Here is a 26,322-nt window from a genome sequence, read left to right as displayed (position 1 = left end):
TCACTATAGCAACCAGGCTCACACCTGCCTGCTTAACGAGCTCTGCCTGCCACTGTACCAAGATTCATCTTAAGCACTTCTCTTTCAACTGCTGCTGTGTCCACAGTGTTACAGCCATCATTTTACCCTCAAAACGTCGCCATCGTTGTTCTCTTTCCAACATCTTGTCTTTCAAAGCTCAGAGATGTAAACTTTTTAAACTGTGTGGATCAAAGTGGAGGGATCACATTTTAGTCATTCAGTGATTCAAAGAATATGACCTTTTAATATTCTTTCAGATGTTTTCTGACTCTAAATGTTCTTTTCTCATTTCTTAGGTTTTTCTAATTTACAATTAAAACATTTTCAGCTTTTTTCCAACTTCTTCTTCTGTGTAACCTTCAGCTTTTAGCAGTTCAGCACTTTTGTTTTCAGGTTAAATTCGGGTTTTTTTTTTTTTATCTCATTCAAGATTTTTAACTTAAATTCAGTAATTAATTCATTTCAGTGCATACATTCAGATTCAAGCATTCACACTGCAGTTTCTTCAGAAAATGCACTTTCTAGTTCTATTTTATTCTTCCGTACGTTTTTTGAAAGCCTACTCCTTCAAAACCGTTCAACTTAGAAAAACCATTCAAACATCGTTAGATTCCTATTATTTTGGACATGACTGCTTCTATTTTTCTCATTTTTAACATTTATATTTTTAATTTTATTCAACTTTATTCAACAAAAATTTCCCATGTATTTCAATGGGGAGACCCTTCAAATTCTCATTCAACTTACTCATTTTTAAACTCTTACTACTTCCACATACATTGACATAGAGCCACCATTCAAACTTTAAAACGAACACAAGACATTCAACTATTCAACTTGTATTTATCTTTTCAATATCTATTATACTTTTTCTTCAGTTCCAGTTTAAGTTTCATGATGTTTTTTCACCCGTTTCAAAATTTATAATGGGTGTGTATGGGACGGAATGTTGGGGCTAGAGTGAGACAGCTCAACTGCTAGAGTGAGAGGAGCAAAAAAATTAATCTTAAAATCTTTTTTAAAACTGCTGCTGTGTCCGCAGCGTTTGCTCTACAGGTATGATTTTACCCTCAAAACGTAGCCATGGCTGTCCTCTTTCATCCAATGTGTTTACTATTGTACTAGGTGTTATGGTTCTTTCATAAATGTCACCAATGCACAGCCTCCTCCCTCCAACTCTTCCATAGACTCTAATGTTAAAATGGCTCAGAAGGTTCGTTTGAAAATCAGAAGAGCATGGTGTCTTTACACTGTCACCACGTCCATATAATAAACTCCACAGGCATGAAAACTGAGAATTCAGTAGACTAGAAGCTGCTGTCGCTCACGGTGAAAGAATTTCGTCAATACGACTTGTACTTTTCATATGGGAACAATTTGTTTCGGCCTGACTTTTCTGTTCATTTTAAGCAGCAAAAGTGAGGTGCATGTCTGTGTCGTGTGTATGGAGCCATTGGGTGCAGTCACTATAGCAACCAGGCTCACACCTGCCTGCTTAACGAGCTCTCTCTCACTCTGCCAAGGTTAAACCTAAAAATGTTAGATTGTAGTAAGATTAACTTTTTCAATAGTACAATAAGACAGATTTGACAGGGTTTTGCCACAGATTAATAGTTTTTCAGTAGTTAGTATATGCCAACTAAGTAGAGCATTGTGATTGGCACAAAGGTTTTTCAGATCTGGGCAGTTGGAGTCAGTTGATGACTTCAAAATCATCCTTTCTGACTGGATAATTAAAGCTCTCAGCATCTATCGGTCTTTAGTTAATTTTCCCACCTTTTAACTAACGTTTAACTAATCTAATCTCATTTAATGTCTTTGTTTATAGTCTGTATAGTTTATCTCCCCACGAATACACTCAAAGTAGTCTTAAAATAAAACCCACAAAACAGTTCAAGATTTAATACTTTTTATTTGCTCATTTAATGCCAGTTGCCCTGTTTTTCTGTATGTCACTCATTCGCTTATACTTGGGCAAAAAGGACCAATTTGTACACTAGTATAGTGTATTTTTTCCCTCTATCTCTCTATGTCTGTCACACACAGAGACCAACACACAGACATGTATATGCTCATTATTGCTGTTCAAACTGATGATCAAATTTCCAAGCACCACCTGAACGCCTCATCTGTTTTTAACCTATCACTGGACCAACTGTCGTCATTCCGCTTTGCTCTCTGCTGTGGTAAGTACAGTAAACTCAGTACTGCAGTGTTTTATTTTTATGATGGAAAAAATACATGTTTGACATTTAAACTCACATATCAAGTCCAACAGAGTTAAAAACAATTCAAAGAAGAAAGAAAGAAAAAAGAATAACCTTCGCTATCATTTATATACGTTTATTACGTTTTGCTGTTAGCAGCAGTGCTAACGCTAGCTTCAATGCTAATGCTAGCAACAATGCTAACGCTAGCTATAGTGCTAACACTAGCCTTAGCAGTTGTTAACTGACAAAAATAATATTCCTGTGATATTTCTTGCCGGTCAGTGAGACAAAAGTAAGAAATTAGCTTTATTATTGCCATTGTGGCTCAGTTTTAACAGTAAGAGTGCTAGCTGCAATGCTAACGCTAGCTGCAATGCTAACGCTAGCTGCATTGCTAACGCTAGCTGCATTGCTAACACTAACTGAAGTGCTAATGCTAGCCGGAATGCTAGCGCTAGCAGCAATGCTAAGGCTAGTAACAGTCTAACAGTAGCCTTACATAAGTGGCAATACTTCAGTTAACTAGTTTGAATTGTAAAATGACTGCTGTATCAGTTGGTGTGCTATATTACTCTATAATTACCCTGCTGACTAGAAGTTCAGTGTATCATGTCGTGTGGGCTTTGTATTTCTGTTAGTCTGATAACACTGTACAGACAACTAACGTATTATTTCTCGTGTTACACTTTCAGGAACCTGACTGACACTGTGCTTTGCCTGGTAGGTGTGCACATACTGTAAGAGAAGTAGACCAAAATAATAAAATAATCTGACTAATATAAGCTTTGATGGGTTCAAACTTTGTGCTAGACCTTTTAAACACAATTTTATAATAAATACACATAAGTGCAGCTTAACAATTGGGCTAAAATATTTTTTTCGTACATTTTTGTAGTCACACTACATGTGATTAATTAATGATTCACTCAATCATATTTGTATTTAAAAATATTATTGCTGAATTTAATTAAATATTTATTCTTTTAAAAAGTGCCCAATTATGCAACTTTTTGCACATGGCAGCCGACAACAGTTTAGCTTGAATATTTGTTTTGTCCTTTTTCAGTAGTCACAATTAGTTCATACAATTACCATGTGATATAATTTTAATAAAATAATTTTTTTCTTGTTTTTTGTTCACAGTGTGCAGAAGAAGAACAAGGACCAGATCTCCAGTCTTCTCTCTCACATCCCAACCCCCCAACCCCTCTATCCTCTGTCCTGCTCCACCTGTTGTCTCTGCCTTCTTTCCATCTGTATTTCACTCTGTGGTTTGTGAGAAATTTTGCCAAACCAACAATCCTTTTGCGGTTTGATTTAAAGCCGTGTCTCTCCTGCTCTGTCTGTTCTCTCTGCTAAATTTTCTCTCTACCTGTTTTTCACTCTTGGCTTGCTGCTGAAAAACGCCAAGCCAACAAAGCAATAAAGAGTGCATATTTTGCCTCAACCTATGAACAAACTGAACAAACAAAGAAAAATCTGCGGTTTGATTTAAAGCCGTGTCTCTCCTGCTCTGTCTGTTCTCACTGCTAAATTTTCTCTCTACCTGTTTTTCACTCTTGGCTTGCTGCTGAAAAACGCCAAGCCATTAAAGCAATAAAGAGTGCATATATTGCCTCTACCTGAGAACAAACTGAACAAACAAAGAAAACTAATTCACGGTTTGATTGTGATTTCCCAGCCGTGTCTCTCCTGCTCTGCCTGTTCTCTCTTCTAAATTTTCTCTCTACCTGTTTTTCACTCTTGGCTTGCTGCTAAGTTGTGCCAAGCCAATAAAGAGAGTGCATAATATTCTCTCAACTGAAGAACAAACTGTCAAACGAAAGACAACTGTTTAAGACAAATAAAAACTGAAATATAAAAACAAAGACAACATCTCCTGGTGTGTGCCACTCTTGTGAACAATTTTTCTAAAGACTAAGAAACACTTGCAGGTGTGTGAAAATGCCAAGGAAGCAGAAAAAGTCACAAGCTGCAAAACAACGCTGGAAAAAGTTTCATGAGTTTCACAGTGTACCAACATGTGAACAAGCTGAGTTTGATTTTCCTCAGAGCTCTGCAGAAGACAGTGTGTCTACAAAGACCAATTCTGACAGTGTCAAACAGGCAGGTCAACATGTTCCTGCACATGTACAACAGGTATCTTATGCTGATGCTGTAAAGAGTGGACTGCAGCATGAATTTAATGAACAACATGAGGTGTCATGTGACCCACAGGTGGGTTATGCTGATTTTTTGAAAAGAGGCTGTCACAGTGATGTGGCAGGACCATCTCATGCAGAAAGACTGAACCTTGAAAACCAGCCCTCTGTTATACATGTCTGTGCATCTCGCAGCCAGGCTCATCCTAAATATGGAGACTCCAGAAACAAGCAGTGCACATGTAACTCACTCACATTTCTTGCTTTCCTTCATGAGAATGAAAACATGACTACAGCTGACCTAAATCTGGTCTTGGATAAAGGTGATGTGATGTACAAAGAGGCCAAGAAAAGATTTCCTAAAAATATTCATTTGGCAACCGATGAGCTGCCAGACAAAGTTGATGCTCGCAGGTCTATGTATGATGTCGACATGACACAGCCTTCCCGGTATGGGACATTTGAAGAACCTCCAGAGGAGGCAGTAGATACCTTTCTGAGCTTAGAAGCAGGACTGAGCTGCCTGTTGTCAGATGTGCAGTATGCCTTACTGATTATGAGTGGATTGTGTATCGCAGTGTTCAGATCCACATCAGGCATATATGGTTTCTTTGACCCACACCCCAGAACACCCATTGGTCTTCCTCTACTACTACAGTCACGTAATCGTGGTACAGCTGTGATGCTGAAATTCACACTCCTCAGTGACACGATTAAGAGGCTCCAAGATTCTTATGAAATGATGGAGATATCACCCTCTTGTAACTATGAACTGAAGCCTGTGCAGTTCTACAGTATGAGCACAGTCAACCTGAGTGATACTATCACAGACACAGTCTGCAGACCAACAGCTGCCACTGCTGTGGCACCTACTCACTCTGATACAACTGTTGATGAAGCAAACCCCTCTACTCCAAGGAGAAACACAACCACTGATCCGACTGAAAATATCTTTTGTCAAATGTCCATTTGTACGCCACTGGTGAAACAAAAAGAAGTCCACATGACTCAGTTCACATCATATGAAGATCAGAATGAACCTCCTAATATACCAACTGAAGAACTATGCAGTGAATTAAGTTTCCTTCCATCAAGTGATGCTTTTTCATGTCAATCAAATGCTGCCATAACAAATGTTGCTGCCTGTGACCTTTCTGATATAGTTTTACAAAAACTGAAAAAAGTTAATAAACAACAAAGGCAAAAAATGAAAAGAAGATTAATGGCATCAGAGAAACCCAGAAATCAGAGAAAAGAAAACCAAAAAAGGAAAGAACAACAAAAGTATGCTTCAAATAAAGATTACAAAGAAAAGAAAAAATCTTGCACAAGCGAGACATATAAAAACAATCCTGAAGTTAGACAAAAACAACAACAGTATATGAAAAGACGTTACTGTGAAAATGATGAATTCAGACAGAAACAACAGCAATATATTAGAAGACGTTACTGTGAAAATGATGAATTCAGACAGAAACAACAGCAATATATTAGAAGACGTTACTGTGAAAATGATGAATTCAGACAGAAACAACAGCAATATATTAGAAGACGTTACTGTGAAAATGATGAATTCAGAAAGAAACAAAAACAATATGTTAAAAAACGTTTTTCTGAGAATGCTACAGTTAGAAAGAAACAACAACAATATATTAAAAGACGCTACTGTGAGAACGATGAATTCAGAAAGAAACAACAACAATATATTAAAAGACGCTACTGTGACAATGCTGAATTTAGACAAAAACAAAAAAACTATATAACTGAAAGGTATCAAGAAAACCCTGAATTCAGAGAGAGACAGAGATCTCGAGTGACTCAGCGTTATGCACGTGACAATGCATTCAGAGTAAGACACAGACAACTAATGAAACAACTAATGCGAGACAGGTATCAAAGTAATCTTGCATTCAGGATTATGCACAACATGAGATGTGCAATGAAAATAAAAAGGAAATACAGATGGGTGAACAGACAAACCCAAGAGAGTGACAACAGTGTGATCAACGAGGCCATATCTGTGTTCAAATCACAAATCAAAGCTGGACCATCATACCCATGTACTGTCTGTTTCAAGGCTTCATTTCCAAACCAAGTACGACCCTGCAGAAGGTCAAATTATGTCAAAAACCCACATGTAGTTACAACATGTTTGACAGGAAAGTTTGTTCATGTTTGTGATGAAAACTGCAGAAATGAGCAGTGCAATGTTCCCGATGAGAGAAAGAGAGAGTGGATTTGTCACACCTGCCACGATCATCTTAAAAATGGATCCATGCCAGCACTTGCTGTTGCCAATAAGTTGGATCTTGCTGATATTCCAGCTGAACTGTCTGATCTCAACATACTGGAGAGACATCTCATAGCCAAGTGCATACCATTTGCCAAGATCATTCCTCTTCCCAAAGGCAGACAAAGAGCAATTAGAGGAAATGTGGTCTGTGTCCCATCAGAGGTACAGGAAACTGTTGAAACACTACCTCGATTGAGAATTAATTCTCAGGTGATCAGAGTGAAACTGAAGAGACGCTTGTCTTACAAAGGTCATCAGCTGTTTCAGACTGTAAGCTGGTCTAAACTTGTGCAAGCACTGCATAAACTCAAGCAGATTCATCCACAGTATAAGGATGTGAGCATCAGAGATGATGCTGAGCTGTGTGATCCAACTCTTCCTGATGAAGATGATGAGGATGATGATGATGAAAACATGAATGAGGAAGATTATGATGAGGCTGATTTAATGGAAATTGACAGCTGTGAGAAAAATGCACTGAGTGAAGCACAAAATATAAATGAACAGGACATTGACATGTTACCCTGTGATGGTGAACAATCGCATGAACAGATGAGAGATGATTCAGAGCAAGCAGATGGACTGACTAATGGTGGTTTTGCACTCGAGTCCTGTTTGCAGCCCCCTGATGTGGCTGAGGAGATATTATGTTTCAGTGAAGGAATCTACTCTGTTGCTCCTGCAGAGAGAAACAATCCAATAAGTTTTTTCAAAACACCTAAACTGGAGGCCATGGCCTTCCCTGTGCAGTTTCCTACAGGTCAAAACACACTTGATGAAAGAAGGCTGATCAAAGTATCCCCCAGTGGGTATTTCAAATCAAGACTTTTCTGCATTGATGATCGTTTTGCCAAAGACACAAACTATTTGTTCTTTGCACAGTTTGTGACTGAAATACACTTGGCTACATCCAGCATGACAGTACAGTTAAGGAAGGCAAAGCCTCTGACCAGAGATGGTAGAAAAATAACCTCAGGCATGTTACAAGATAAACATGAGGTGGAGAAACTGGTGCGAAATAAAGATGCAGTGAGATTCATGCAGCCTCTGAGAGGAACCCCAGCCTATTGGGAGAAAACAACAAGAGATCTTTTTGCCATGATCAGACAGTTGGGAACTCCCACGTTCTTTTGCACATTTTCAGCTGCTGAAATGCGCTGGCCTGAAGTGATCGAGGCAATAACAAGGCAGCAAGGTGAACAAGTGAATTTTGAAGGACTCGACTGGTCAGCAAAGTGTGACATCCTGAGAAGCAATCCTGTCACAACAATGCGCATGTTTGACAAGAGAGTTGAAGCATTATTCAGAGATTTACTCTTATCTCCCGCAGAGCCACTTGGCAAAGTCATTGACTACTTTTACAGAGTTGAGTTTCAGCACAGAGGAAGCCCACACATACACTGTCTCCTGTGGGTAGAAGGTGCTCCTGTGTTTGAGGAGGATGATGAGCAAACTGTTGTTGATTTTATAAACAAATACATCACAGCTCAGCTGCCTGATCCACATAAACAACCCGAACTGTACAAAAAAGTAACAGAAGTGCAAAAACACAGTAAGAACCACACAAAGACGTGCTTTAGGAGTTTAAGCTCCGGGTGCCGTTTTGGTTTTCCCAAACCACCCTGCAATGAGACAATGATCACAAGACCCAGTGAGGATGATGCACTGGAAGTAGAAACGGCAAAGAACAAGCTCAGACCACTGAACCAGCTGCTGAATGAACCTGAAACTGCTTCCATGAGTTTAGAGCAGCTCTTGGAAAGATGCAAGTTGACACATGCAGAATATGAGAGATACCTGAATAAAATGAACATGAGGAGTACGATCATACTAAAGCGTGATCCAAAAGACTCTTGGATAAATGGCTATAATCCACATCTGCTTGAAGCCTGGAACAGTAATATCGACATAAGCTTTGTTTTAGATGCTTTCGGCGCTGCAAATTATTTAATGAAATATATATCAAAAAAAGAGGGCGGGCTATCTGAGTACCTGAAAACTGTCATTGAAAACTCCAATAAGGACAGTGTAAATGAGTGCGATGAAATGAGAGCCGTCATGCAGGCATATTCAAAGAAGTGAGAGATCAGTGCACAGGAGTGTGTTGCTCGTGCATGTGGTCTTCACATGAAGCAATGTTCACGTGCTGTAATATTCATACCAACTGATGATAATCCTGTGAAAATGAGTCGTCCCCTGTCAGTTCTGGACAACACAACACCTGAGTCTTCCAATGTTTGGATGACATCTTTGAATGACAAATACAAAGCCAGACCTGAAACACCAGAGTATGAGGAGATGTGCATGGCAGACTTTGCTGCTACTTGCAGGATTGTCTATGGCCAACAGAAAAAAGGTAAAGATGTTTTGCCCCTTCTCAATGAGATGGGGTTTGTGCAAAGGCGCAAAAACAATAAGCCTGCTATCATCAGATTTCACCGCTGCTCACAAGAAAAACATCCAGAGCAATATTACGGAAGACTGCTTAAACTGTACCTTCCTCATCGTTCAGACCACGAACTGAAAACACCATCGTTGCCAACCTATCAGGCTTTCTATGGTGCTGGCTGTGTACAGCTGCCAGGTACTGACCGTCTTGAGTACGTGCAACACATTGTCAAAAGAAACAGAGAAAAATATGAGAAAAACAGTGAAGAGATCGAGAGCGCTGTTGAGGAATATGAGCAGAACAGAGGTGTGACTGACGAATGGTGTAATCTGGCACCTGAATCAGATCTCGTAAGGTTGCCACTTGTTGAACAAGAAAGAGAGCGAGACAATGAAAATGAACAGGAAGATGTGCCCGACTACAGCCGTCAGGCTGATGCTTCAACAGAAGTCAGAGCCATCAGGGAACCCCCTGCTATTGATCCCACATTGTTACGTCAGATGTTTCAGAATCTGAACAAGAAGCAAGCCTGCATATTTTATGCAGTTAGAGACTGGTGCATTAAAAGAGTCTGTGCTCTAAATCCAGAGCAGTTTTTCTTTTATATTAATGGTGGTGCTGGAACAGGAAAATCACATCTTATCAAATGCATCTACTCAGAAGCATCTAAGATACTGAGCAAAGTGCCCAGATATGCAGACGACGTTGACATATCAAAACCCACTGTCCTGTTAACTGCTTTCACTGGGACTGCAGCTTTTAACATTTCTGGAACAACACTGCATTCTCTTCTCAAGCTGCCTAGAAGCTTAAAACCTCCCATTCAGGGACTTGGCAATCAGCTGGATGAAGTCAGATCAGAACTTTTGAATGCTGAAATAATCGTCATTGACGAAGTGTCTATGGTGTCAAGACATCTGTTTGCATATGTAGATGCAAGACTCAAACAGATCAAAGGGACTCGGAGACCCTTTGGAGGCATGTCAGTCATTGCTGTCGGAGACTTCTATCAGCTACCCCCAGTGCGACAGTCTAAACCTCTCTGTGTGCACGACCCGTCCGAGATCGACCTGTGGCGGGAGCATTTTCAGATGATCACTCTGACTGAGATTATGCGTCAGAAAGATGATGTTGTCTTTGCAGAGATGCTGAACAGAATTCGTGTGAAAGGAAAGTTGGATGAGCTTTGCGAAGCAGATAGAAATTTGTTGTCACAGGCCATAACTGAACCAGCCCTTTGTCCAACTGATGCGTTGCACATTTTTGCAACTAATAAAGAAGTGGATGCACACAACTCTGCAACACTGGCTCTGCTCCACACTCATATCATTGACATCCATGCAGATGATTATAGAAAAGATCCTAGAACTGGCAGAATGGCACTTCAAGACAGACCATTGAAAGGAGGTAAAAACGAGTTACCAGACACACTGAAAGTTGCAGAAGGAGCTCGTGTCATGCTCACCAGAAACATTGACATACAAAATGGTTTGGTTAATGGAGCTTTTGGAATACTACTTAGAGTAGTTCACTCTGAAAACGACCAACACATCATCAAGCTTGGACTTAAAATGGATAATGAGACATCTGGAAAGAATAACCGCACACCAGCAGACGACATGGTGTACATTGAGAGAGCAGAGGAGAATCTGAAGCAGAAAGGAGTGGTACGAAGACAGTTCCCAGTGAAGCTGGCCTTTGCATGTACAATACATAAGGTACAGGGTATGACAACTACATCAGCTGTTGTCTCTCTTAAGAGCATTTTTGAGCCCGGCATGGCCTACGTAGCTGTCAGTAGAGTGACGTCTCTCAGTGGACTGTATCTTCTTGATATGGAAGAGAAAAAAATATTCACCAACCCAGAAATCACTGCAGCGCTTGAGAACATGAGACAAGCCAACCTTGATGACATGATGCCTCTTCTACACGTGAGGCAAACACTGAGCAGGTCAGAGGTTTTCACCATTGTTCATCATAATACAGAGGGACTGCCAGCTCACATTAATGACATCAAAAGTCACCATGAATTGTGTCTAGCAGATGTTTTGTGCCTAACAGAAACACACCTGCGGGGCTCTTTTGTCGCAGAGAGTCTCCACTTGGAAAATTACAATTTGTTCAAACGCAACAGACACCTGTCCTACACAAACTTTCCCCAGATGGCAAACAGAAGTGGTGGTGGAGTTGCTGTTTATGTGAAAAGTGACATTCAAGTGCATGAAAAACAGTACATCCATAATGTAACTGACCTTGAATTTCTGGCTTTAAAGGTTGAAGCACCAGTCAGTGCTCTGATTGCAGTTGTATACAGACCTCCAGACTACACTCTGAGGCCATTCCTGAAAAACCTGGTAAGCCTATTAGACTCATTGGAGATCATGGACTGTCATCCCATCATAGTTTGTGGTGATTTTAATGAGAATGTTTTATCCAGTGCAAACAAACCAATCCTGGAGCTGTTTGAGTCTAGGGGATACGCACAGGTCATCACTGCCCCTACCACAGAGAAGAACACACTGCTTGACCTAATTTTCATTTCTCAGTCAGATCGATGTCTCCATTCTGGAGTCATGAAGACATACCATAGTTACCATGACCCAGTATACTGTGTATTGTCCTGTGATGATTCATGATCTAGATCTTTGAATACAGTAAGTAATTTCTATATTTTTGAATGACTTAAGAAAGTAGAGCGATATTTAAAAGTTGACGCCCTGCATTGCAGTATAATGGTTGAATTGTTTACATAAAATACAATTACATGAATTAAGTAATGATATCAGTAAAAGATGACAATTTTATTTATTACAGAAAATCTAAAATTCACTAACAGTAACCTATAAATGTCAGAAAAATCAAATATAGCAGTTTGAAACGAACAGTGTAGGCATATCCTCTCTGCAGCCAGGCTTCAACATCCTGCCAGGCTGCCCCAGTCTCACTGTGGCTGGGAGGGAGGGAGGGTGGACCAGAGGATTGCCTACACAACACATAAATGTTCAACAGCTTCTTCATTGTTTCTGAGAGAACAATAATGACTAAAGGTTGCTTTTTAAAAAAACAAACAAACAAACAAACAAACAAACAAACAAACAAACAAACCTAATTACAGCAATAATGACAGTTAAGCCACTTTATGTGTGCCTCTATTTTGAAATACTATTTACAAAAATGTTATTATTTTGGTTTGTTATAAACTTTAAACTTTTTCAAAAGTATACGATTATATTTTTGGACAAATCTTTCGATGAAACATAAATTTTTATGAGCTTTTATCATGTTTCGGCCAGTGCATTTATTAGGGTGGGTCTGGGTTGATAACTGCACATTTCTGGCCAGAAATGTTTCAGCAGTGTTACATAAGTAGTACATATGTAACACTTGCTTTCTGTTACCAGCTGATACCCTACATTTGTATAGACATTGGATGGTGTGAGGTTGGGGAGTTGAGTGGGGGGGGGGGGGGGGGGGGGTTACGGTGGGAGCTGAGGGGGGGGGGGGTGTTAGGTTTCCTTTTTTCTTTTTCTTTTTTAAGAGAGACACAGTCCTCCTGTGTCTTCTCCAAGCTTCACATGTAAGATCCAACAGTGTGAAGCACATAGCAGCTAGAAACTGTAATGCCACAGATCAGAGAGGCTTCATCATCACCATCTTCATCGCCGTACGATCAGAGCGTGAGACTTCACATCTGGAGCACAGGAGACATTCTGTGATAAGTCCTCCTTCTAGCTTGTCCCACAAGCAGTCGGTGAGATTTACTCACAACAAAAAGGGTTAATGACATAATTTCCATGAAAACATGTATTCATTCTTTGTAAAGTGTTTAAATTGTGTTTTCACTTGACCTTAGGAGTGTTAGAGTGTATTGTAATGTCTGTACTCAGGTGTTTCCCTCTGTGATCCATCCCCATCAGAGCTGAGACACTCAGGACTGAACAGACTGCACAGTTTCTGTGACCGAGCCTCCAAAACACCTTCTTTGAAACCACTCATGATAGAAGGGCTTCATATTTGCAGCAGCACTACTACAGGTATTCAGTTTATTACAGGATGTGTTTGTTTCTTAGGACCAGCTCTGAGTGCACACTACCTAACATATACACCTTTCTGTTCATTACAAACCAACTACTCTGGATCATATGGCCAGTTGGCAGGAATGTTGCTGCAGGAAAACATCCCTGGAGATCACCATCATTGTCAGACTGACTGTGCCTCCTCTGTGCAGTGTCAAGATCCTCTCTAAATGAGTGTGTAAGTTAACATTTTCATTATTTTATTCCCTTTGACAAGACAAGTATCACTGATATTTACATTTACAACTACATATGTTCCCGTTTTCTGCTCTTCTTTTAAAGTCCTCAGCTATCCTGCTTCTGTGCTGCTTGCCACACATCAAACACTGGCCGGATGACAGGGAGGATCCACTCTGAAGTCACTGGACATGATGAGGATCATATGGGACTTCATAGTTTCACAGAAACATTGTGCTCTGTGATTACAGGTTTTAAATGGACATAATGACTGCCTCTCTCTGATCAACAGGCTAAAGGATTGTTTTCATTGTTAGTGCTCTGTACAATGTATGCTTATTTAATATTTCATCACAGAGCAAACCTTTATTTATTTAACATTTTTTTATTTTGTTTTAATGTTGAATTAACTGTGGGGATTTTTTTAAGTGGGCACTTGGGATGTCATATGACCAGAAATGTGGTAACTGGAATTCAACAGTATGGAAGAAAAAATCTGCTGAGAACGAAACACATACAAAAACCCCCAAGAAAATTCAAATTCATTCCATGTAATCCAATCTAAAACATTTTAAACTGCTGAACAGCAACACAAACAGTGTTAAAAAACAGTGTTAACAGAATGATTATGATGATTTTGTACCAAAGTTTCAGGTCACATGGCACACCTAGTGTGTAGTGTGGGGTATCAGCTGGTAAGTATAGGTTTTTTCATATTTGTGTCCTTAGAGTTTAGATAGATAAAGCCTTGTGTATAATAATTAGTCATAACCACAACTCAAAGTCAGGGACTAACTAAATTTGGGACTTTGTGTCTGAGCCCAGGTTAAAACAATGTGTAAAAAAGCATTTAGTGGCATGGCTGAACAATGCTGTAAACTATTGATACTTATTTATCCATGTTCACAAAAAGGACTAATGTTTTTATTTGATTATTTGCATGTGTTAAACTGTGTCACCACCTTAGGCTTTCATTTGAGTTTACTCACAAATCTCTATACAGTTCTCTTTTACCACTGTGTGGATTCTGTTTACATTAAAACATAAAAAAGAATGAGTAATAAAAAGATGTGTAGACAGATCAGAAGATTAAGTAGACCGATAGAAACAGCTGTTCAGCCATGTTCTAAGAAACCAACACAATTTAAAGGTTCAGGATTGTGGTTTTAAAAGTTGAATTTTCATGTATTTCATATGTTGCTCATTATTTTTTATTTAGTTATTTAATTTAGTTATTTTTCTTTATTCTACCAGTCCTTTTCAGAAAGAAGCTGTAAAATATGACTTAAGATTTTTATGTTATTTTCTATGACATACAAAACAAATTGATGTATGTAATACTATTAAACATGATATACACATGTGTATATGTCTGAAAAACATCATGCTGTATATTAAAGTTTGTATTTTCTGCAGAATGTTTGTTCATCTTTTAAGTTCATTTCAATTAGAAGAATATGAACTTTTAATATTCATTCAGAGGTTTTCTGACTCTAAATTTTCTTTTGTCATTACTCATCTTTTTATTATTTACATTTTAAACATGCTTAGCTTTTTCCAACTTCTTCTGTGTGAACATCAGCTTTCAAAGGTTCTGCACTTTTATTTTCAGGTTAAAAATTCTGTATTTTCCAGCTCATTCAGATTTTTAACTTAACATTCAGCAATTAATTCATTTCAGTGCATACATTCAGATTCAAGCATTCACACTGCAGTTTCTTCAGAAAATGCACTTTCTAGTTATATTTTATCTATTCCGTACGTTTTTTGTAATCCTACTCCTTCAAAACCGTTCAACTTAGAAAAACCATTCAAACACCGTTAGATTCCTATTCTTTTGGACAACACTGCTTCTATTTTTCTCATTTTTAACATTTATATTTTTAATTTTATTCAACTTTATTCAACAAAAATTTATAATGTATTTCAATGGGGAGACCCTTCAAATCCTCATTCAACTTACTCATTTTTAAACTCTTACTACTTCCACATACATTGACATAGAGCCACCATTCAAACTTTAAAACGAAGACAAGACATTCAACTATTCAACTTGTATTTATCTTTTCAATATCTATTATACTTTTTCTTCAGTTCCAGTTTAAGTTTCATGATGTTTTTTCACCCGTTTCAGAGTTTATAATGGGTGTGTATGGGACGGAATGTTGGGGCTAGAGTGAGGCAGCTCAACTGCTAGAGTGAGAGGAGCAAAAAAATTAATCTTAAAATCTTTTTTAAAACTGCTGCTGTGTCTGCAGCGTTTGCTCTACAGGTATGATTTTACCCTCAAAACGTAGCCATCGCTGTCCTCTTTCATCCAATGTGTTTACTATTGTACTAGGTGTTATGGTTCTTTCATAAATGTCACCAATGCACAGCCTCCTCCCTCCAACTCTTCCATAGACTCTAATGTTAAAACGGCTCAGAAGGTTGGTTTGAAAATCAGAAGAGCATGGTGTTTTTACACTGTCACCACGTCCATATAATAAACTCCACAGGCATGAAAACTGAGAATTAGGTAGACTAGACATTGCTGCCGCTCACGGTGAAAGAATTTCGTCAATACGACCTATACTTTTCATTTGGGAGCGATTTGTTTCGGCCTGACTTTTCTGTTCATTTTAAGCAGCAAAAGTGAGGCGCATGTCTGTGTACGTGTGTATGGAGCCATTGGGTGCAGTCACTATAGCAACCAGGCTCACACCTGCCTGCTTAACGAGCTCTGCCTGCCACTGTACCAAGATTCATCTTTAGCACTTCTCTTTCAACTGCTGCTGTGTCCACAGTGTTACAGCCATCATTTTACCCTCAAATTGTCGCCATTATTGTTCTCTTTCCAACACCGTGTCTTTCAAAGCTCAGGCATTTAAACTTTTTAAACTGTGTGGATCAAAGTGGAGGGATCACATTTGAGTCATTCAGTGATTCAAAGAATATGACCTTTTAATATTCATTCAGATGTTTTCTGACTCTAAATGTTCTTTTCTCATTTCTTAGGGTTTTCTAATTTACAATTAAAACATTTTCAGCTTTTTTCCAACTTCTTCTTCTGTGTAACCTTCAGCTTTTAGCAGTTCAGCACTTTTGTTTTCAGGTTAAATTCGTTTTTTTTTTTTTTTTATCTCATTCAATATTTTTAACTCAATTCAGTAATTAATTCATTTCAGTGCATACATTCAGATTCAAGCATTCACACTGCAGTTTCTTCAGAAAATGCACTTTCTAGTTCTATTTTATCTATTCCGTACGTTTTTTGTACTCCTACTCCTTCAAAACCGTTCAACTTAGAAAAACCATTCAAACACCATTAGATTCCTCTTCTTTTGGACATGACTGCTTCTACTTTTCTCATTTTTAACATTTATATTTTTAATTTTATTCAACTTTATTCAACAAAAATTTCCCATGTATTTCAATGGGGAGACCCTTCAAATTCTCATTCAACTTACTCATTTTTAAACTCTTACTACTTCAACATACGTTCACATAGAGCCACCATTCAAACTTTAAAACGAAGACAAGACATTCAACTATTCAACTTGTATTTATCTTTTCAATATCTATTATACTTTTTCTTCAGTTCCAGTTTAAGTTTCATGATGTTTTTTCACCCGTTTCAGAGTTTATAATGGGTGTGTATGGGACGGAATGTTGGGGCTAGAGTGAGGCAGCTCAACTGCTAGAGTGAGAGGAGAAAAAAAAATAATCTTAAAATCTTTTTTAAAACTGCTGCTGTGTCCGCAGCGTTTGCTCTACAGGTATGATTTTACCCTCAAAACGTAGCCATGGCTGTCCTCTTTCATCCAATGTGTTTACTATTGTACTAGGTGTTATGGTTCTTTCATAAATGTCACCAATGCACAGCCTCCTCCCTCCAACTCTTCCATAGACTCTAATGTTAAAATGGCTCAGAAGGTTCGTTTGAAAATCAGAAGAGCATGGTGTCTTTCCACTGTCACCACGTCCATATAATAAACTCCACAGACATGAAAACTGAGAATTTGGTAGACTAGACATTGCTGTCGCTCACAGTGAAAGAATTTTGTCAATACGACTTTTACTTTTCATTTGGGAACGATTTGTTTCGGCCTGACTTTTCTTTTCATTTTAAGCAGCAAAAGTGAGGTGCATGTCTGTGTCCGTGTGTATGGAGCCATTGGGTGCGGTCACTATAGCAACCAGGCTCACACCTGCCTGCTTAACGAGCTCTCTCTGCCACTGTACCAAGATTCATCTTAAACACTTCTCTTTCAACTGCTGCTGTGTCCACAGTGTTAAAGCCATCATTTTACCCTCAAAACGTCGCCATCGTTGTTCTTTTTCCAACATCTTGTCTTTCAAAGCTCAGAGATGTAAACTTTTTAAACTGTGTGGGTCCAAGTGGAGGGATCACATTTTAGTCATTCAGTGATTCAAAGAATATGACCTTTTAATATTCTTTCAGATGTTTTCTGACTCTAAATGTTCTTTTCTCATTTCTTAGGTTTTTCTAATTTACAATTAAAACATTTTCAGCTTTTTTCCAACTTCTTCTTCTGTGTAACCTTCAGCTTTTAGCAGTTCAGCACCTTTGTTTTCAGGTTAAATTCGTTTTTTGTTTTTTTTTTGTTTTTTTTTAATTTCATTCAATATTTTTAAGTCAAAATTCAGCAATTAATTCATTTCAGTGCATACATTCAGATTCAAGCATTCACACTGCAGTTTCTTCAGAAAATGCACTTTCTAGTTAATGTATCATATTATATTGTTGGGAATGTTAAATGCTAAAGTGAAGAAAAGGTTTGATTCCACTCATGACTGAACATGTTATTATTAACCATAGTGGGTCACTGTAAAAAGTCAATTATTTTTTTAGAGGTAAAAAAACAAACAAACAAACAAACAAAAAACAAACAAAAAACCCTCCACCGAGGTCTATGAATAACAGGGGAATGATAGACAGCCACACTCAAAATGGAGCTATGTAATGATAAACACTGGTCCCCGTCTTTTGGGCGCTTTCTTGAAGTAGTCAACAATTTAAAAGTAAGATAAAATAACAGGGGCATGTGCTGAGGGGTGGTGCTGCACAAGAACAAGAGTAAAATAAAGAAAATATTGTTTTTAGTTTTGAGAAGTGCAAATTAAAATGTACCATTACACTCAGAGGATCAATACGAAGTTTGATATTTGTTAATTTTGAATGAAGTACATGACTGGTGACTGTTCTGTCCTGAGCTTTTGTTTTTACAGCACCCGCTTGAGCACACCAGCAGTTTCTCGCCACCGAGGAGGGGTACTTGCAAAAAATAAAGAACGGGGAGGAATATCATCAAAACTGGAAAAAGGTAATCCCCAAAGGGGGTGATAACGCCATAACTTTCACTTATGGTCGAATTCTCAAAATTTGACCCTCGAAAAATTCTTCAAACATTTAGAGACAAAGTGGAGATTTAGATAAATATAATGTCGTAAACCACATAAGGATGAAGTATTTGATTCAATAAGATGGTGAAATAACAAGCAGCAAAATGTTGATCATGTTGATTATGTTTATTCAAGGGTGCAGAGAAGATTATTATTAGTAAAGACAACAAATGAAATAACGAAAACTAGAAGTGGAAAATATTTGCATTAACGGTAATAAAATCAAAACAAAAAGGAAAACTAACTAAAACTGTACTGAATGTTCACAAAACTGACTAAAATTAACTAGATTTATAGCAAAATGTGTTTGGTTGCATTGATGTGTGCGTGCCCTGCTATAGTGAAATTAAGGTAGTACGTTAGTCGAGTCGTCTGTGTTGCTGCTCCGTCCACGCGCAGAATCAGGTCAGGAAAAGTCGGGAGACAGCGCCAGAATAGAATTGAGGATGATGTTAATATGACTGTTTTGTAGACATAACAAGAGTCTTGTAGTGGAGAGGGACATAATGTCCTCCTGAGACCCAGAGAATAAGAAAAAACAGGGAGAAAATTTTTTTTTTCTTTTTTCTTTTAAATAAATCAAGTGTTATTAAAATAACAATCTCATAAGATGAAGATCAGGGACCAACCCAGAAGTCACTGACACTTCACTAGCTGTAAACTATTGGTTCAGGAATAAGTGATGGCACTGAACTTTCTACTTCACAAAAGTCAATTTATTTAGGATATCTGAGGAAGTACTGTGATTTTTATTTGGAGACACAAAGGAACATTTGGCACTTCCCACATCTCACATGTGTTTTACTGTTGCAATCATTCTACAACTGAAATGCCTTGGACTGTTAACCATTTCAGGCAAGTGGAGTGAACCATATTTTGCTAGACTCTCATCAGATTGGGGCTTCCTTTTATTGATCTTTGGAGAGAAGTCTTCATTACTGGTACTATTCAGGTCTTGTTCACATGTTTGTCCCAGGTTTCTCAGCTAAGAGGAGCTTAAACTCCAGATACTGTGAGTTCTTTTCACACATTGAGATCACTGATAACTTTTAGCAACGACGTGATCTCGTAGAAACAATTAGGTGTTATGGATTCAACTATAATTGCGACTCTTATTTTTTACTTTACTGGAAAAGATTTCTGCATTTTACCCATATTTTATTTTTAACTCAAAATCAAAATTCCAGATTCTACTACATGTTGGTTTTGCACCAGATAGGATGACAGATTTCAGGTGGCCCTGTGTCTTTCTCTATTACATCTGCCACTGCATCTCGATAATCTTTGTGTGGCTTCTAGTGGGTCCTGACCCTCTCATATTTTGAAAAATCTATGCTTGAATCTCCCTTAATGATTGTGTTAAGAATTCTCTCCGCCTTTGTCAAAAGTTGTGTATTAGGAAAAAGTGAAATAATTATAAATATAAAGTCCCAATGTGTAGAGCACACATTAATAAATTAGTCATGTTCTCTGTGAAAGTAAATGAGCCTAATTCTTAAAGACCCCTGAAATTATTTACTAGATGTTTATTTTTTGAATAAAATAAAAATCTGAGTTTAACAAAACATTTTAAATGTAAATATCAAGCTTACCTTTCTTTCTTCCATAAAATGTGCTTGTGGGCACGCCAGCCATTTTGAAAAGGTGGGAAAAACAATTGGCAAGGCCACACCCCCACACATGTGATATAATTTTAAAGGTACCGTTGTCCTCTCTAAGAAACATCAGGACTTAGAGGAGTGGCAAGTAGAGTATGAGGGACATTTATAAAACTGAAAATCCCACAAACCTCGAAGTGCACTTGAAAAGCTCACACAAGAAGGTTAACCTAGCTTACCTAGAAGACCTCATCAGGGGGAGCACACTCCCCCTCCTTGAAGAGCTCCCCCACTTAACTCGCATCCCAAGAAAACAGCTAACCCCAGATAAGGCAGCGTGATGTATCCCGAGATAACAGGACTGGGACATCTAAATAAAGGTGTGAAACAATCGCCTTCAAAAGGTTATCAATTGACTTCAACCAAAATTAGGAACACTCGGTGCGGCAAGAATTAATAGTTATTAGTCTCAACACCCAAGGATAACCAGAAGAGCATGATTGATATGATGGAACTGAGATTTTGTTACACTTAATTTTTGCAAAACACAAATAAAACTAAATTGAAACTAAGGATTTTCAGAAAAATAAAAACTAGACTAAACTAGCAAAGAATTGGTAAAAACTAATTAGAACTGGAAAAAATTGAAAATCTGGAGTCGAAACTAAATAAAAAATAAAACCTAATGAAAATGGCGAAACGTTTAAAACCCTGGTGCAGAGATTGGCAAATCTGACCAGGAAAAGTATGAGATGGATTGTCAGGACAGTCAGCGTTAAAGCCACTTTTGACAGTCCATACTAGGATGGCATTGGACATCTTCGGGGCGGAGGAGGGTTGGTGTGACCAAGATGTGGTTTGGCTTGTTGTATGTATATTTGAGATTATGTGGCTCTGGATGGACCAGTTACCAGGGCATGGAAGGAGGACAGACTCATTAAAGGAGGAGAAGGCATTTCCTGGGATTGGAGATCCTCTGGGTGAGTGGTTGATTAACACTTAGACCCCCGGAGAGCAGTCATTTTGGTTTTCTACCTTAGACCCCTGCGGAGTCATCATTTTGTGTTTCTACCTTTAAAAGCCGGAGAGCAGTCAGTCAAATGCTGGAGTCGTTCATATGTATATTAGGTCGTTACCTAGGAATTCTGGAGGGAGGGGAGTGGGGGTGAGTGATTGAGGGGGTGGGGGAGCTGCTAAAAGCGGTGAGCTTCCTTTTGTGTTTCATCTTGATGCATTCTCAATCATCCAGGGAAACAAATCTCCAAAAGTCACCAACTTGGAGTGTTTCAGTTTGCCATCTTAGGGAGAAATCAACACACATGGGTGTATGTCCTTTGTTGCTGACATTTATTGATAAAAACAGTACAAAAAACCAACCATTTGTACACATATTTACAAATGGCCTGCTGAGTGGTGCATGGAGCAAGTTTTGGGTGGCTTGCGACCTAAAATCCAAGTACACAGATGCAAAAAAAATCAGGCCACTGTGCGATGTGTTCACTGCTACAGGTACACATGTGGTAAATGCAGACGACAGATACCGTGGCAGTGCCAGGATTGTGAGTGATTGCTGAAAATGTTGAAATGTACTCACTCACTTTTTATCATTATTTGTAAATATGTGTACAAATGGTTGGTTTTTTGTACTGTTTTTATCAATAAATGTCAGCAACAAAGGACATACACCCATGTGTGTTGATTTCTCCCTAAGATGGCAAACTGAAACACTCCACTCCCCCACCCCCTCAATCACTCACCCCCACTCCCCTCCCTCCAGAATTCCTAGGTAACGACCTAATATACATATGAACGACTCCAGCATTTGACTGACTGCTCTCCGGCTTTTAAAGGTAGAAACGCAAAATGATGACTCCGCGGTCAATTTAGCCAATTTAGCTTCCACTTCCACCATTTGACTGCTCTCGGGTTTTATAGGTAGAAAGGTAGAAGCCTGGGGATGCTAGTGTTAAAAGCATGCATAAAATAGAAGTTATCTGTTGTTATTGATTGGTAATAGATTGATAATTGGCCACATTTACAGCTGTATTGACTTGTTGTGGACGTAGTCGACTTCAGGTTTAAACACTCTAATTAACAGGTTGAAAATAGTGACATTAAAGGAAGAGTATGCAGCGCCACCCTGTCAGACGCCAGTGATGGTGGAGCTCACTGATGAATCAGGTGAGCTGGATTCATGGCTGATTCAAAACTAAGATCCCCCTGCTGTGGTCAGTAAGGGGAGAAAAAAGGGGGGAAATAAAATCAAGAATAAAAGAGGCATTTATAAACGTTTATGGGTCAAGTGAAACGGGATAAAAGGGGGTTTTACTGTTATTTTAATATCAGCATTATTGTATGAGAATCATGCAACAAGCATTGCATCGATGATCATTTATTGAAGCTTTTGACCTTATACTAACATCTGTGTTCCTGTGATTGTTATAACTTCTGATGAATCTTCTATTTACAGGTGTTAGGATAATGATATAATTTTTCATTGCAGGTGTAACCATGATCATTTTCATACATATTGCAACTTGTTGCTCATTGTAGAGTTGTGCTCAAGTTAATAAGGGTTAAAAGCTACAGTCAGCGCGAATGTCTGACTGATCTATTGAGGGAAAAGGCTTCGAGCATAGAAGGCCGCACGCGCTTACAAAACACTGATATCATGTTATTCTTTGTGATCTTTTCTTCAATTATGTCTTTAAGGTTAGTTTAAATAGTGGCAGTTAATTAAACGACATTTATTAAAATATTAAATACCTGAGTCAGAACGTTACACGCGGATCACCTTAAGAGTCCGGGAAACTTTGTAGCTGCCTAATTTTTTTTTTGAACGTTCTAGCTCCGTTGATTTGACACATTGGAATGTGTCAAAAAAGGGGGGGAAAGTTGAGCTTTAACATGAAACAAGGATTATTTGAACATTTTATAATTTCATTTGTGTCTTTAATACCTTAGGAATGGTAAAGCTTAAGCTAATAGCGGTCCGAGAAGACGGACCTTTTAGAGAATCAGTGAAAAAGCATAAACTATCACTTTCATGTTTAATCATTACTCATTGAAATGAACTGAATAGCGTTTAGAAGATTTGTTAATTTCTTTGTCTTTTGTTAAAAAGAGGGGTTTCAATAATTTTCAGACACACCTTGCAAATGTGCTTATAATGAGTTGGCACTTGGTCTTTTGAAGGTCATAAGCTTCGTTCGGCGTGATTGTCCGGACTGATATATTGCAGGTATTGACTTTGAGTGCAGAGGGCTAAATGCAAACACGCTTACACACACATAAGATATGATTAGAATAAGTCCCTGGGACATTCTGAATGTTTTAGACCAATTCTGAATCACTAGAAGGTCAGTAGATGACAACATTAGATTATTAGGGTTAGGAAGAGGGGTGTTTTGGTTTTCTGTCTCTTACAGAGAAAGGAACAGACACCAGACGAGGTCACAGATATGCGAGGATCCTCCGTAGCAGAGACAGACACAGTGACTGCCGAGACATCAACTGGGTCCAAGGGTCATGGCGTTTGGGCTCCAGCTAGTCACCACAAAAGGATGGATCCCATAAACACAGCAATAACCATGAAGGGGTTGGCGGAAATCCGGGAACACCAGACCAACGAAGTTCGAGAGGCTTTTGGGCAAAAAGGGGACACCTTCCTGTTCCTTTTCTGGAGAATACACAGATCGTTGTTTGAAATCAGGGCAGAATAATCCCCTGATCTGTGTCACGACTGAAGGGTTGTCTAACCCCTAAGGTTGAAGAATGAAGAGCAGAGGATCACCCAACTGGACGACACTGGTAGCTGCAGCAATAAAATAAAGGCTGAAAGCTGTGGGAGACCTGGGGAGTGTCATCTGTACTCGCTATTGTTGGAATAATAGTTTTTCTTGCATCTGAACTGCGCAAACACAGAGGTCATCCCACATATGGTTCGCCCCTCAGGGGGACAAAGGACCTCAGGAGTGAGAAGAGATGAACCCGGCCACACTGAATTGAAGGGTGTTGGTGAGGTCATTATTTTAATGACCTCATCAGGGGGAATTGTGGGATTGGAGTGTTATTTTATGCCATGTTAGACCCCTAATTAAAGATTGTGAATTATTATGTAGTTTTAGTTTGCATTATTCTCCTGAATTAGAAGAAGCTGATAACTATTGCATTAGTTAAACTGATTTGCATTACATTAAACTGCTGACTTGTTGTGAATGAATGATATTGTTTTATGATGCATTATACTGCTGAGTTATAAGAAATACTGTTCGCAGAAGGTTATTGTCTAATTTGTCTGAGTAGAAGAGAACAGAGTGTGCTGGAGTTTTCTGCCCCATTTCAGCAGGAGCAGATAATCAGGGAGCCAAGGTCGTAGCTTAGGCGTTGTGTGAGAGAAAGCATGTGAATGTTTAGGCTTTTTATGATAAGGTGGAGGCACCAGAGGCTATAAAAGTTTGAGCAATGCTCCACCATTTTGAGATTTTGAGGCTGTCTGCATCAGTGTCCATCTCCCACGCGTGTGATCATTAAAATCATCGTTTGACTCAACCCGGCCAGACCAGTGTTGTTATTGTGGTGTTTCTCTTGTTTCCATCCCCAATTTTGAACTCGTAACAACAGAAACCTTATTTAAACACGAAATATTCACCGGCTTCACTTCCTGATCCAGGATTCAAAGAGGACGTTGCACTTACTCAGCTTCTTCCCATGAACGTCTTCCCTCTGCAGCTCTGCTGTCTGGACCAGGTCTGTGTAGAAACAGAGACAATCTTCTGCTTCATCAGTCCTCTGTGTCTGCAGGCTGAAGTCACATTAAACACTTCACACCAGCAAAGAGTCTGAAGCTCACAGGTTAAAGGTCAGCTGCTGCACCTTGTGTGATATTGTTTGATCAATAATTAGCCTGCAGCAGGTTTCTGCTCCAACTCCAACACACTGAACAACCCTGAGAACAAATCAGAGGATGTGGGTGTGTCTGCAAGCTTCAATAGTATTAAACACCTCACACCAGCAATGAGTCTGAAGATCGCAGGTCAAAGGTCATAGGTCAGCTGCCACACTGTATATAATATTTCAATATGTATACAACCTGACTGCGGGCGTGTGTGCAGCCATAAACAGTTTAAACATTAAACACTGAACCATAAAAGAAGCTTAAGCTGCAGCTCACAGGTCAAAGCTCAGCTGCTGCACCCAGTTATGACTTTACATAAATCATCATGTTTTCCCTCTCAGCACTTGGGCTGTTTTGACTCAGCTACACTATGGCAAATGGCCAATGGTTCCACAGCTGTTCTTGTTCACAGCATCATCCAGTTAGAGAGGAAACTGTATAATGCAATGATGATGTTCCAGCGTCATGGTGCAGTTGTTGCTCCTCCTCCACATGCTTACCTGCCACAGTTTAACTCCGCCTCTCAGACAGTCATGTCACCTGATCTGCATGTTTTGTTGTACGATGACATCGTCTTGACGTTGACGAGGAGAAAAACTAGTTTTGTCCTGCAGATGGCGATCTTGCACCGTGTTCAGAGAGCCGACACTTTGATGATGCTGCTCTACTCAACTTACTTTTATCCTGGGTTGGACTCTATATGAGCAGCTTCCACTCTGGTTTCACTCTTAAATACACTTGTTTGATTTCACTTGTAAAAGTTGGAAAATAAATATTAAATTATTTGTTGGTACATTGTTTTGAGGGTCAAATATTTTGCTTCATTTGAGGAATGAACTGTTAAGGTGGAGAAATGAATCAGGTTAAAATAGTGGTGCTTTAAATCAGTGCAGATGTATAATGTAATTTAACATGTTGATAATGGTTATAGCGGGCTGTAATGTAAATGTGGTCTGATTAAATGTGACATTAATGGTGATGCTGCATAAACCTGATAAAACAGTTCTATTAGTGGGTCTGTGTGATCAGCATCAGTGGGTGAAGGTGAGGCCTTGACTAGTAGAACGTCATGTTGGTGTATGACAACACATGAGCCAACATCAGACTCCGAGCG

General features: G+C 38.9%; 1 protein-coding gene across 1 annotated transcript in view; it reads right to left on the bottom strand.

The window, feature by feature from the left end:
• LOC146634546 (protein NLRC3-like) overlaps positions 1 to 25,152 on the bottom strand; it is a 165,728-nt gene extending 140,576 nt beyond the window's left edge. The window contains exon 1 of the transcript XR_014907048.1: positions 25,009 to 25,152. The gene's annotated coding sequence lies outside the window, so the exon portion shown is untranslated. The remainder of the gene's footprint in view (positions 1 to 25,008) is intronic.
• Between the last annotated feature and the right edge of the window lie 1,170 nt (positions 25,153 to 26,322).

Source organism: Diplotaxodon limnothrissa, linkage group LG3 (genome assembly GCF_057381915.1).
Source record: "Diplotaxodon limnothrissa isolate DT_005_m linkage group LG3, D_limnothrissa_male_GT1.1, whole genome shotgun sequence".
Lineage (NCBI taxonomy): Eukaryota > Metazoa > Chordata > Actinopteri > Cichliformes > Cichlidae > Diplotaxodon > Diplotaxodon limnothrissa.
This window is presented reverse-complemented; position numbering and strand designations above follow the sequence as displayed.